This window comes from Talpa occidentalis, unplaced genomic scaffold (genome assembly GCF_014898055.3).
Source record: "Talpa occidentalis isolate TD23 unplaced genomic scaffold, MPIMG_talOcc4v2.1 talOcc4.9, whole genome shotgun sequence".
NCBI lineage: Eukaryota > Metazoa > Chordata > Mammalia > Eulipotyphla > Talpidae > Talpa > Talpa occidentalis.
The window spans coordinates 95917379-95930914 of NW_023605305.1; positions in this window are offsets into that span (position 1 = coordinate 95917379).

The window sequence follows — 13536 nt, forward strand, 5'->3', positions numbered from 1 at the left end:
TGCTGGCTGTGCACAGGGTGATAACACCTGAGTAGCCTCCCTCCCCAGGGATACTTGCAGCTTATAATCCCAGTACATTGGACATCGTGGGCTCAGCCCTAAGAGTCAGACATTCCAAAGGGCTCTTGCCAGAGGCGAGCAATACCACCAAGTGACAAGCTTGAAGAAAGAAGGGAAAGAGTCATCCTGGCGCCAATAGTCATTTTTGAGAAGCAGGGACCTGGACAAATCCAGAACAAGTGCTTTGTGGCAGTCCTTTTAACAAGATAAAAGAGTGGCAGAGATTTGAGCACCTGTGTGGAAGGCGCATGCTTCCTCACGCCGCCGAGGAGACTGGGCAGCGGCCAGCAGGAATTTGCAGTCAGGAGGCTGGCACACCTAGCCTGGAGGCACACTCAGCCCTGGGGCCTGTGTATCTGCACACCTTTCAACCACGGGCACACTGCTCCTGGTGCAACCTGGCAACAGGGTGATCAGGACCAGTGCCCTTTCAACTACCTGCTAACTGGTAAAACCAAACAATAACCAAAATCTGTCTATTTTCAGTGACTGTTTGACCTCGCATTTGGAGGGAAACAGAAGGAAAGGGGAAACTCCTCAGGCTGCACTCTGTGAGGTGGTAGAAGTGGCGTGGGAAAATATTTCTCATGTTTCTTGCCTACTCAGCCTTACAAAGAAAGCTTGTGGTTTGTTGTCGGATTCCTTCGGCTAAATTTATCAAAAGGAGAAAAAAACCACTCTAGAGAAAGGGAAATCTCTCACTTTGAGCAACTCTGTGTGACCCCTTCCTTAATGACTCATACCACCCTAACCCTCTGCCTCCTCCTCAATTTTGGGGGAGTGGAAAAGAGAAGAGGAGGAAAGGTCCTCATATTCAGATACCTGCACTGTGTCAGCTTGTGGGGTTGCCCAGCCCATCTTCCACCACCAGGGGATGGTGCTCCGTCATGTCAGTGGACACACATGGCCCTGGCAGTGCTGGGCCCAACCAGCAACCCCTGCAATCATTCTAGGAGCCCTTATGAATGGTATGCAAATGGCTTCCATCCCTTTGGCTCAGTCAAATCCCCATTCTTTTTATTCTTGAATAAAATGAAGTCCTTTTAAAGGGCTGCTCCTCATAATCAGTCAATAAAGATTTGTGAGGGCTATGGTGTTCTGGTCTCTGGAACCAATAGAACCGGATGCAGGTCTATGATCTGCCCCTTCACTATTTGATGGCTGGCTGATGAATCACTCTAATCCTCTCTATGCTTTAAAAATCAGGATTTTGCTAATAAAATGATAAGAGCAAATGTCTGTATTAAACCAGGAGATCTTCAAAAAAATACACAAGGGGATTTTTTTCTTTTTATTAATAGATGATGTTTCTCTATTTTTTTTTCTCAATAGCTATTTAAGTTGTTAGGTTATATTTGGAGATTGTCCATAGAAGACCCCTAATGCCAGAGACTGTGTTGTTTTTTCAAGTCACATCAGGCCAATACTGATTTCTCAATAGTGCCTGACAAGTTATCTTAAGGAAAGCCCTATCATCAAAGACAAAACCAACTCACGTTAAAGTATCTATCACTGACTTTCAACCTGTAGCAGCTCAGACTAGCAAACATTCAGAGCCTAAACTGAGCAGTGAATCCCAGTAAGGCTATTACTGACATTTCTAGAAACTTAGGCTTTTTCCTCTGAAAGAGGTTAGGTCATGCTATCAAAAGTAAATTCTCACTCTTCAAAGCAGATACTCATGCCCTATGCAGAAGATACATCTGCGGTTTTGGATCCTCTATGTAATGCAGGGTTAAGTGCACATTTCTTAGAAAGGGAATGAAACAATCCTTTGCCTCAAATTGCCTTCCTTATGGAGTGAATGCATTCCAGCAGAGTAGAGGAGGTGGGGTGAGCTTTGAGGCAACACAACTACTGTCAAAACAGCTCTTTACTGTTATTATTAATGTTGTTGAAGATGTGAAGAGATCAATAGAGATCAATCAGAGATCAGCCAGAGATAGCCTCCAGGTTCCTCTCAGATAAGACTGTTTCCAAACAGAGCAAGCTTTTGTCAGTGCTTCCTACAATCATTTGCCTTCTACTTTTACCATGATTGCCAGATCCAGGTAACACTTTTACTTTATTTAATTGATTTTAAATTGATTGACTTTCTATACTTAGCTGAATCCTAAGTAATAACTTAGGGAACCACAGGTTTTTTTTTGGTTTGTGTGTTTGTTTATATTTTTAAAGAGTACTTTAGTGTACAGAACTGTGAAAATACATTTTCATCTACCCCTTAAAATACTCTGTGTCCCACCAGTAGGCACACAAGACTTTGAAAGGCCCTCATGATCAAATATATCATGAAAGGTATAACTGTTACCAGCAGGGGATTAATGCCTCTTTTCTGTTCCCATACTATATCAAACCTTTCCTGAAATTTCAGTATTTTAGATCCCTTTTAGTACCTCAAAATACTCTCATATGTACTATCTCATTTGATCCACACAACTCTCTGTGTGGTGGGCTGAATAAATATTATGACCCCCACCCACAGAGAAAAGTAAGAGAGTTTAAATAACTTACCCAGAGACACAGAGCTGATCAGGAATAGGCAGGAATAAGCTTTCTGATTCTTGACTCAGTCTGTCAAATCACACTTCTTAGTAAACTCATGGCTGATGGAAGCTGTATGTGAGTGGGGATGTGTGTGTGCGGCGCCTGTGTGTGTGTGTGTGTGTGCATGTTCAAGCCCCTCTCATCATCATTTATCAATTTCAAGGATAGGGACTTAAAGTCAACTTGTCACAGAGATAAGACTTCTGTTTCAATTCAATGGAAAATAGTGTGGCTTCCATCACCTTCATGGTTCTGGTGGTAAAGGTACACTTGGGTTTGAAACTCTGTTCCACTTCTTATTAGGTGAATGACCCTCGGAAAGATTTTAAAATTTTAATTTTAATGACCATCATCATCTGTAAAATGGAAATAGTATCTGTTGCACAGGTTTGTTGCTGATAGTATCTACTGAGCAATCCTACATCATGGAGCTCTGATTTGCTAAGGTGATAATAAAAAGAAGAGCTTATCATTGCACATGTCTAAAAGGAGCATTAAATGATGACCATTATCACTTTGATAAGAAATATCTATTGTTGATGCATTTGCTACCTAATATTTTGAGATCTATAATGATAAGATCGAATTTTTTAAATGTTGGTCTATCTTCATACAAATAAAAATATACCTGTGATAATAGGTACGTCCCTTCAAACATTTACTGTTTCCCTGATGAATGCAATAACAGTACACTCTCCTTTCTCTTGCTTCATTTTTGTGACTCAATAATCATTGTCAATCTCTGCAAATACCTTTGTGGCAACAAAAATAGTTCACACTTTTATAGAACTTGAAATGTGCATTAACTCAGGGAAACCAACTCATCTTTCCTTCTAGTTGCCTTGTCATGCAAATATTATTCTCATTTCACAGATGAGGAAACACTCAAAAAGGCTTGAGGACCTGCCAAGGTCACATAGCGTGTAAATAGAAAAATGAGGACGGAAACACAGGCCTCATTCTTTCCCACCACGAGTCTCTGACAAAGCAGGAAACAAATACACAGCTGAATCTTCCTTTGACTTCTATCTCCTTTTCCTGGTACACAATGTCATAAGTTCTGCACAGTTACCCAATGCCTCCATGAGCGGGAAGCATCCCCTTTTCAATTGACACTGATGCAGGGAACAGTAACCCCCAACCTAGATTACCATCATTCAGTTGTGGTTTTATGCCTTTTAATTAAACAGGGAAATCAGGCATCTGGAATTGGGCATTTTCTAAAAAGGAACACTGAGTCATTTGTTTTTTGCTGATTTCCATTCTGACCTCCTCTGTGCTGATGGATGGCAAAGGGTTCCTACACTTTTCAATGACGCATCCACCACATATTGGCAGTATGTCTGGGGTCCCAATTCAGTTTCAGGATATGAATTTCCTATTTCCTCTCTATTTCAGAAACCATCACAATGGGCTTTAATTACCACTGTGAGCATTCAAAGGGAGGAAAAGACAGGTTAGTTTTACATACTATATGCTTTCAGTCCTGAGGAGGACAACTCTGATTTAGAGCCTGCAGGTAAATGTACTGCTTGACTATTTTTTTTCTCCTAATGGTCAAAAACAGGCTCTGCGTCCCAGACTTCATTCATACTTCTGAGAAAAGTAAGAGAAAAGAAGCATGGAGAGCAAGGGAGACAGGAGCAGAAACAGCTAGAAAAGAGAAGGATACAGAGCAGGGCAGGCACAGAAGGTTATCAGGCCCCTCTCCTACTTAGCTCCCAGGAGAGAACATCACAGAGGTACTCAGGCAACTGGAAAGCCTCCCCATTCCGTTTTTGTCTCTTCTCTCCTCAAACAAAAGCATCACAGCCTGAAATCACCATTCTAATTAAGCACTTTTGTAACAGTAAACATTTATCAGCAGCTCTCCACTATAGAGAGCGCTGTTATCATGTCAGATTACTTAGCAGAGCTCTCTCTTGACTAGGTTATGATTATATTTGACCTTATTTCAGTAAAGTCTGTATTCTATTTTCTTTCAGATTAAAGGGTAGGATTTGTGAGACATTGCCAGCAGCTTGGGTATGAGAGTTCAGGTGCCTGGGTTTGAAAATATTGGGTCCAAGACTAAGCTCCAACCAGGAATAAATGCCTCCAAGGGACACAGAAGTTTGTCATGCACATATTTTTTGTTTAAAAACCAGGCTTTTAAAAAGCTTGGTATATGCCCCAGCACAGGAAAATTCCATGTGGATATAGGCTGTGAAGACTTTCTGTAGTTTCTTCAGCCACTGGCAGTGAATAAAGCAAAGTCCAACCCAGAGTCACCTTTCAATAGGTGTCAGCCCCCTGCATCAGAATAAGCCTGGGGTAGATGTTAAATATATGGGTTCCCAGACTTAGCAAAAGACTTACTTACCAGAGATCAGAAAGACAGGCCTGTCTTCCACTGGGCCTTCCCACTGGTTTGCTTTCAAGCTCTGTGGTGTAAGACCAGCTTCAGAAATACTACAAACCAACCACTGTGGTAGCGCCCACCATGAGTGAAGTTGGTTTATACTAAGAAAATATAACACTGGCTTTATTTTATCACCCACAAATCTTTGGGAATTTTACCTTATTGAATCATATAGTTCAGTTCTGGGATCTTCTGTGAAGCTTTGACTTGAATGCATGACTTATTTTTGGGATTTTTTTTTTTTTTTTGCATTTAATTGTCATGTATCTTTATTCTCCTTGATTCAGGGGACTTTTTTCATTTACTTTTTAACTGAAGTAACATTGCATTATAACATTATATGTTTTAGTGTGCACTACTGAGAATCAACACACGTATATTCTACATTAAGTTCTATACTTCACCATCATTCAAAGGGAAAGACTCCATAAATATGTTTTATGAACTATAAAGGCATGTTGCTTCTGCAATCTTAGATTGTTAGCAACCAGAATCTCCTTAGGAAAAAATTTTTTTTTAATGACAAAAGAGGTTGAGTCTGCCTGGGTTAAATTGTTAGGTTGGTGGACTCAAATGATATAACTCAACAAGTACAGTTGTGGCTTTGTCAGCATGTTATATATTTAAGTGAAGCTGGATCCCAACCCAGTTCACCAACTATGTAAACAGTTTGTGAGAGTTGCCTATGTACCAGGCAGTTATGCTGGGTACCAATGGATAGAATTAGGCACAATATTATTTCTCAACCCTTAGCTGGGTGTCACCACTAACCATACAGCTTTAAAAAATATTGACACAGCAACATGGATGGCACTGGAAGGGATCATGCTCAGCGAAATAAGCCAAAAAGAAAAAGAAAAATACCGGATGGTCTCACTCATAGCAGGAATCTAGAAAACTTAAATAAGGGACCAGGAAAATGAATATAAGAAAGTGAAAATCAAAATCAACAAAAAACTATGAACCAGAGACACTTTTTTGGGGGTGGGGGGCGGGAGGGGAAGGATTGGGGTCAGAATGGGGCGTTTGCAATTGTATGGGGGAATATAAAAATAAAATTTAATATTAAAAAAAAAATATTGACGTGTAGTCACCACATGGCACTGAATCAGACTCTCAGGGGCAGACAGTGACCAGCAACTGGATGTACAAACCTTCTCAAGTGATCTTAATGCAGATGCAAGGTTCAAGCCCACAGTGTTACAAGTTCAACATCCTAAGAAGTTTTAGTCTATGATATAAAATACTGATATAAGTCTATAAAAAGAGAGGTAGAATACATTTTTGACAAAACAAAGTAGCAAAAGATAACATAAAATGTGACAAAAAATGTATAGATGGAAGGATAAATGCAGAATCAGCAGAGGTCAGAGAAATGTGGAGGGATTTCTGGGCAGATTCTACTATATCTGGTTGATGGGAGATAAAATAGACTGCTGTGTTTTGTGTGTGTGTTTTTTTTTTAAATTTCAAATTAAAGGCTGACACAAAAATTGATTCTGGTTTAAGAAGTCATACCTTAACTTTCTCATAATTCTGATGTAAGTATTTGAATTTGTTTAAAAATTATACAAAGAAAGTTTTTGAGCATATGCAATTTGTATTAGACCTACATGCTATTTAATTTTTGTTGTAGGATAGAGCTACAAATAGCTAAGTTCTGCATAGGATTGTTGTTCAGGAAAAATGAAAGACTAAAGCAATATGCGATGAACATGTATGAACATGTATTACATACATGTTTAAATGGATTCCAGGCAGTCACATGTCAAGAGAAGAGAAATCAAAGATTTGAGGTGAGGCTAATAAGAGGTTCTCTGAAGGGCATTCTGTGGAATGCGTTTCTCTTGGCAGTTACTCCAGTGGACTCAATTCAATTCTAAGCAGATTTCTTTAATCCTTGGCTCTAACTGGGTCAGCATCAACTGACTTTAAGTATTATTATAGGAGACGTGCACAATGATTATTGAAGTATGTACAACAACGTTGCCTGGAAAGTTGATTTCGCTTTGAAAATACTCAAAAGACCCAGTACATGTAAATTGAAAAACCTCAGGCAGGACCACCACTAATTGCAGAGGAGGGGACAAATCAAGGTGGCCTTCAGTTGATAAACCTGCCCAAAATTCCATTGAAGGTTAATTTAATACACTGATTAGGGGGGAAAAAGGCTTAATTAGCTTACCACATTCTCTATTAGTTTAGGAAGATCCCACTGGGTAAACTGAGGACATGGACTTGGAGAGAAATTATTAAAGTTGGGAGGATAAACATATTGTATAAAATCAAAAAAGTTAAAACCAATTATGTGGTCACCCCTCACCAGAGACCATATCACCAGGTAGGTCAGTGAGAGTATTTCAGGAGAGCTGTTAGATGCTGCTCATTGTGGACACAGGGTCCTGCGTGTCTACCTCCATCATCTTAGTAAATGTTCTTATTTCTTATAGTCTGTGATTCTCTTCAAATTTTTAGGTTTATGATTATATTTCAGCTACAATCAGTGATCATTTAATCTTATCCTTTCCAAGTTTTTTTTTTTTTTTACTTCTACAGTCTTTGTCTTGCTTTTTTACTTCTGTATTCTATCAGTCAATATTTCTAGTACGATGTTAAATAGCAGCTAAATAGCAGTTGTGATAGGCAGTCTTATCAAGATGCTTCTGGTTTTGTTCACCCATGATGTATAATGCAGATAGTTTGCCAGCCCACCTCCTCCAGATAAAAGGACAGATTTTATATTACAGGGCTAGTCATGCATTCCTAGAACAAATTCCAGAGTTTACAAACGTAAGAGGCATTATAGTAGCAGGACTTTAAAGGAAATCATAGTACCACTTCTCAAGTAAATGGTAAGAAAGAGAGGGGCTTAATTTTGTTTGCTTTTGAGATCTCTAAACTGAAATTTCACCACAGGGAACAGTATCAGTTTGTGTCCATAAACATTCATTGCCCTAATAATGTACTCTAACAAATATTTTCAAATGCACTCCCATGTTAGTAATTAGGTCTTCACTCCATGAAGTCAGGTTACCCAGACACTCAGACACTGCTTCAGACACGTGTGCAGCATATGAGCCACGGGCACTTGTGCTTGCCAGGGGCTTGTAGAGGCTCAATGCTATTGCCCTTTCCCATCACCGAGATCTCTGCCCATTTGTACTAAGTCACTTTCTGGCCTAGTGATTCCCATAGAAAGAACTATTTTCTTATTTAATGGCCTTAGAAGTTGACAAGTGACTACAGGCTAAGGATTAAAAGTAGGAGGAGGTGCCAGAGACCCTAAAGGCAGGATTTCCCAGCTCATGGCAATGTGCTGATGGGAGGTGCGGTGGGATGGGATGGGGAGATTAGGTAAGGAAGGAAGGAATGATACTCCCCCTGAGGTTCACCAGCAAAGGGAAATAAAGATGTCACTCTACCAGGTAATTCTATTATATTCTCTGGCTTGGCTGTCTTCACATGTTAAAAGACATGTGAAGGCATTTTTAAGTGCATAAATACTAACACTGATTACTTAATAGTAAGATTAAGAGCCCTGGCTTTGTAATCTGACAATTCTATGTGTGAGTCCTAGCTCTGTCAATTACTATAGTTTTACCTGTTGTGTGATCTTGGGCAAGGATCTTAAAGAAGTCTTAGTTTCCACATTCGTGAAACAGGGATAATACACCAACTTACTTCTTAAGCCTGCATGGATGAAATGCAAGAAGGTATGGCGAGTACTTAGTACTTGGCGTGTAACAGACGTTAGTGAATGTTAGCTACCATGATTTTTTAGGTTCCCATAAGATGATTCTTTTATATTTTACTCAGTGAGGACTAAAAGCAAGGCTCTTGGGCAAAGAGGATGGGCTACTCATTTCCCCCTAGTTTTTAATTCCATATAGAAGTATAATACAACTTTCTATAAAATATATTTCATATCACAGCCAGGGGAAGTATGAATCCAAATGTTGAAAACCAAGTGTAGGTTTCACTGACCACAGTTTCAGGATCACGAGTCCTAGAAATAAGATATAAAATTAAGTGTGTATGTGTGTGTGTGTACATATATATATATGTATATGTATAAATATATATATATTTAGATATTTAACAGCTAGAACATATAAAATACTAGAGGCAAATATGCACATACTAATATGGAAATTAAGGCTATTTTGGCCTATCTTATATAATATTTTAGACACATCATTCAAAACCCAGAAGAGGTACTGACTATAAAAAAAGACACTTATCAAAATAGCAAATGAAATATTTAGCTCACACTGACTTATTCATCAAATTCAGGGGTCAGCAAACTTTTTTTTTTAAAGGAAAAGCTAGTAAATATTTTAGACTTTGTAGGTCACAGGATTTCTGTACTAACTACTCAACTCAGATGTTGTAGCGGGAAGCAGCTATAAGCCACATGTAAATAAAAGGGCATGACTGGTTTCCAACAATATTTTATTTATGAAAACAGATGGCTGGCCAGGTTTGGTCTTGGGGGTCATGGTTTGCTGACCTCTGATCTAAATCACATGTTCGTGAATCATACTCCAAATACTGTGACTTATTCAAAAACAAGCTTAAATAAATCTGATCACTGTACTGGGTAATTTGTGCCCTGTTCACATGTGAAGATATTGACTCATATATTATATATACTTACATCTAACCCAGTACTAAATGATTCATATAATTATGAAAAAGCTATAAACTGTATTGTACTTATTTTTATGCCCTTATTTTCAGATGTTGGCAGTTTTATGGGTTTGAATGAAATATGAATTGTCTATGCCAATTGTCTTAGCATCTATATTCCTGCTATTTAACCTCTATCTGACCCACTGTTCACTTTAGCATTTTTCCTTGTCTTCTTTTGGATAACACAATATTTTACCTACTCTTTTTAACTTGTTCTTTTTGATATGACAGATACCTTGATTAAATTACCATTTACCACTTCCTTGATAATGCTAGAATCTTATAATATTTCCATTGTTTTGCCTTGTCCATCATTGTCATGTATTTTAACTGCATAATCTTCATACTCCATATCACTAGTATTTTACTACAGTCAGCACTTTCTAGAGGTCTTGAATCTTCCCTGCATTTCTGTATTTCCATCTGGAATTATTTCTCTATAATCTAAAAACTTCTCTATAGAATTTTGATTAATGTGGGTTTGTCAAAGAAGTCTTTATTTCACTTTCACTTCTGAAGGATATTTTTACTCTACATAGAATTTGGGGTTGACATCCCCCCTCCCCACCTCCAGCACTTTGAAGGGGTTGTCTAGGTATGAAGTTTAAATGTTTCTTTGCTGTGGCATAGTGAAAATATCGCTTAAAGGTGATTTTAAGATTTGTGGCACTCAGACATATATCCTTCAAATTTAAATTCAAGGTCACTGAATCATGATCATAGGTTGGTCTTTACAAATGATCTGGCCAATTTCCTCTCTAATAACAATCCTTTTAGGTCATTAGTTTTTTCCTTGAACACTTTCCTAGTTTGGGGAATTCGCCAAATCATGAGATAATACATCCATGTTAAAAGTTCTGGTCATACCTTTGAGGTTCCATTCAACCCCAAAATTCTGATTCAGCAATCCTGTTAAGTGTGGCAAGACTGTCAGAAAAGTTAATGGCATTCAGCCTGCATCAGTAAAAGCAGAGTGTTAACCAAAAGGAGGTAAATATCCCATTGTAATGTATCTCTTGAGACTTTAACACATTCAAGAGCAGGGTAGATGCAGAAAAAAAAAAAAAAAAAAAAAAGTTCTGGTCATAAATGCCTCTATAGAGTTCTGAACAAAATCTGCCTCTGCTGAACTTTCAGTCATGCGACCTCATTCTGCCTAAAGGAGCAAGTGAGATGTTTAACCAGAATCCTGTTTTCACTTCTGATATCTGAAGAGATTTGTTATGTCCCTAGTTCATTTAAGTATCCTTTACTCTAGCGTACAGAACTCCACCCTCAAGCTTCACTAACTCTACATTCATGATGGGTCACCAATTCCTAAAACTAAACCAGAATTTAGGTCATCGTCCCCATAGACAGTGACTTGATTTACAGCCTATTTCTTACCTGGATTGCTTTCCTGGGTTACCAGCAGAACCTATGAGATCTCATCCAAATCCTGTTCTTTTTATGCTTATCATCTTCGTAGCTTTCCATTTTGCACAGCTTTCTAAACTACTCTGGGACAGTGTGTGGAGGAATAGGCTTGTTTATTCTGTTACCTGCTCTGTTGTCCTGTTACTATTAGCAAAGTTTAACCTATGAAACGGACTGCGACCCAGAAAAACTTTGGTTAATTTTTACGTGCAAAGATTTTTTTTTAAAAGATTTTATTTATTTATTTATACAAGCACTGGGTACAGTCAGAAGCATGGGAGGGTGAGAGAATTCATCAGAGCCAGAATGGAGGGGAGAGCAGAGCAGGCAGAGTGACGAAGTACACTGCTGAGGGGAGCAGCGGGCAGCAGGAGAGGTCTGCGGGCCATGTGGGACCCTCACCCAGCAGCCGGGAATGAACCGGCGCTGCAGAGGCTGCGGCCAGCTTTGCAGCCCAGCGGTCAACCGCTGTGCCACGGGGGGAGGCCCTTTACATGCAAAGATTTTATCTAAACTTATACATACTATAAATGAATTTGGAGCTGTGATATATAGCTCTAAACTTACCCTAGCAACTAGAAAAAATATATATAGCCTAAAAGTATATAATTTTTAAGTTTCTGGCTTAGAAAATGGGGAATGATTTAGAAATAAAACAGAATTTATAGTAAAGACAACTGAGTTCAAGTCCTATCACCCTTTCTCAGTAACTGTAACTCAAGTCAGTTTTTAGCCCTTTTGAACTTTACTTGCTCATCAAGAAAAGGCAGGGAAGAATATCTCCCTTGGTAAATAGTAAATGAGGTGAATAAGAAAAAGGCACTATATCTAAAAAATAAAAAACAAAAATAACCACTTATGTTCCTCTTTTCATAAAAAAAAAAAAATGAACCTAATCACAAAACCTAATCATTTTAAGACAGTTTACCATGCAGCATTGTTCAGTGACCAAAAAACCTGAAAGCAACCTAAAATTCCATGAATAGTGATAAAAATATTTACAAATTTTTATAGTTTATAAACATAAAAGAATATAGTTTAAAAAAAGGAAAAAGTATTTGTAGCTACAAACATCTATATGGCTTACTCAAAAACATACTAAATGTAGGAAGCCACAAAATAATCAGTGGTTCTATTTGCAAAAATTTAAAACAAAACAAAAAAACCAAAGAACAGGTCAAATGAAATAATACACAAGATAGCAAATCTTTTAAATAGCCAGGGAATAATTAACATAAAATTAAAGATAGCAGGAGACAGGTATGTGTGCAGGAAGGGGAGATGGGTGACGCCTTAACAGGGGATTGAGGGCAAATAGTTCATTCTCGGGCCTCCCTGGTGGCGCAGGCAGTTGAGCACCACACTGTGAAGCTGTCCGCAGCCTCTGCAGTACAGGTTCAATCCCAGACGGCCAGGGAAAAACCCACGTGGCGCAGCAGACCTCTCCTGTCTTGCCTGCTGCTCCCCTCAGCAGTGTATTTTGTCAGTCTACCTGTTCTGTTGCCTGTTCTGTCTCTGGTGAATCCTCTCACTCTCCTGCACCTCTGGCCTGTATCCTGGTTCTTGTATAAATAAATAAATCTTAAAAAAATACCCCAAATAGTTCATTCTCTCAATGATACATATACATTTACACACCCCTGCATTTATGATCCAATTAAAAAAATCATTTAAAGCTGTCATTATGTATCTGCATTTGTAGATGGAGAATTCACTGATTCTATACCTTCTCCTGTCTTGAACCACAACAGGTTCTATGGCAACTGACTAGATGAATTATCACAACTTTAAAGAAGATAGTTGGATACAGAAGCATTTTGATTTTGTTGGAAGTAAATCTCAAAAAATGAGTTTCTGATGTAAAATGAGTAAGATACAGGTAACAGCAACTAATACATGTCAGGCTGAGTCTACAATTGTAAATAAGATCTTACCACACACTGTCTATGACCTGATTTCAAACTTCAGGGCTGCATTCGTATTTATCAGCATCCTCTAGGCAATTAAAAGTTCACTGGTCTATTCACAGTTGCATCAGCTGTTCTTTCCAGTTCTTGAAATGCTACAAGGAAGAGTTCTCATATCCTGTAATGAGTTGGTAGAACCATCTCCATAAACTTGAGGTAGGTTTTCATGTGATATATGGCTCTTATTTATTCACTTAAAGTCAACAATAAACCCAAATAGGACTTGTAAGTCAGAAACATGGACAATTTGTCCTCTTTACTCTAATTTCTTATGTGTATGCTAATTTTATAGAGAACAATTAAACTTGTTGATTGTAAAGACATAAAGAGGAAGCATAATATAATGTTTAGTTACTACAGGAAGTCTTAATATTCAAAAATTATTTGCAAATATTAGATTTAAGATAGCATAATAATTTAAAGCATTTGACCTCTACCCCAGTTCTTGTATAA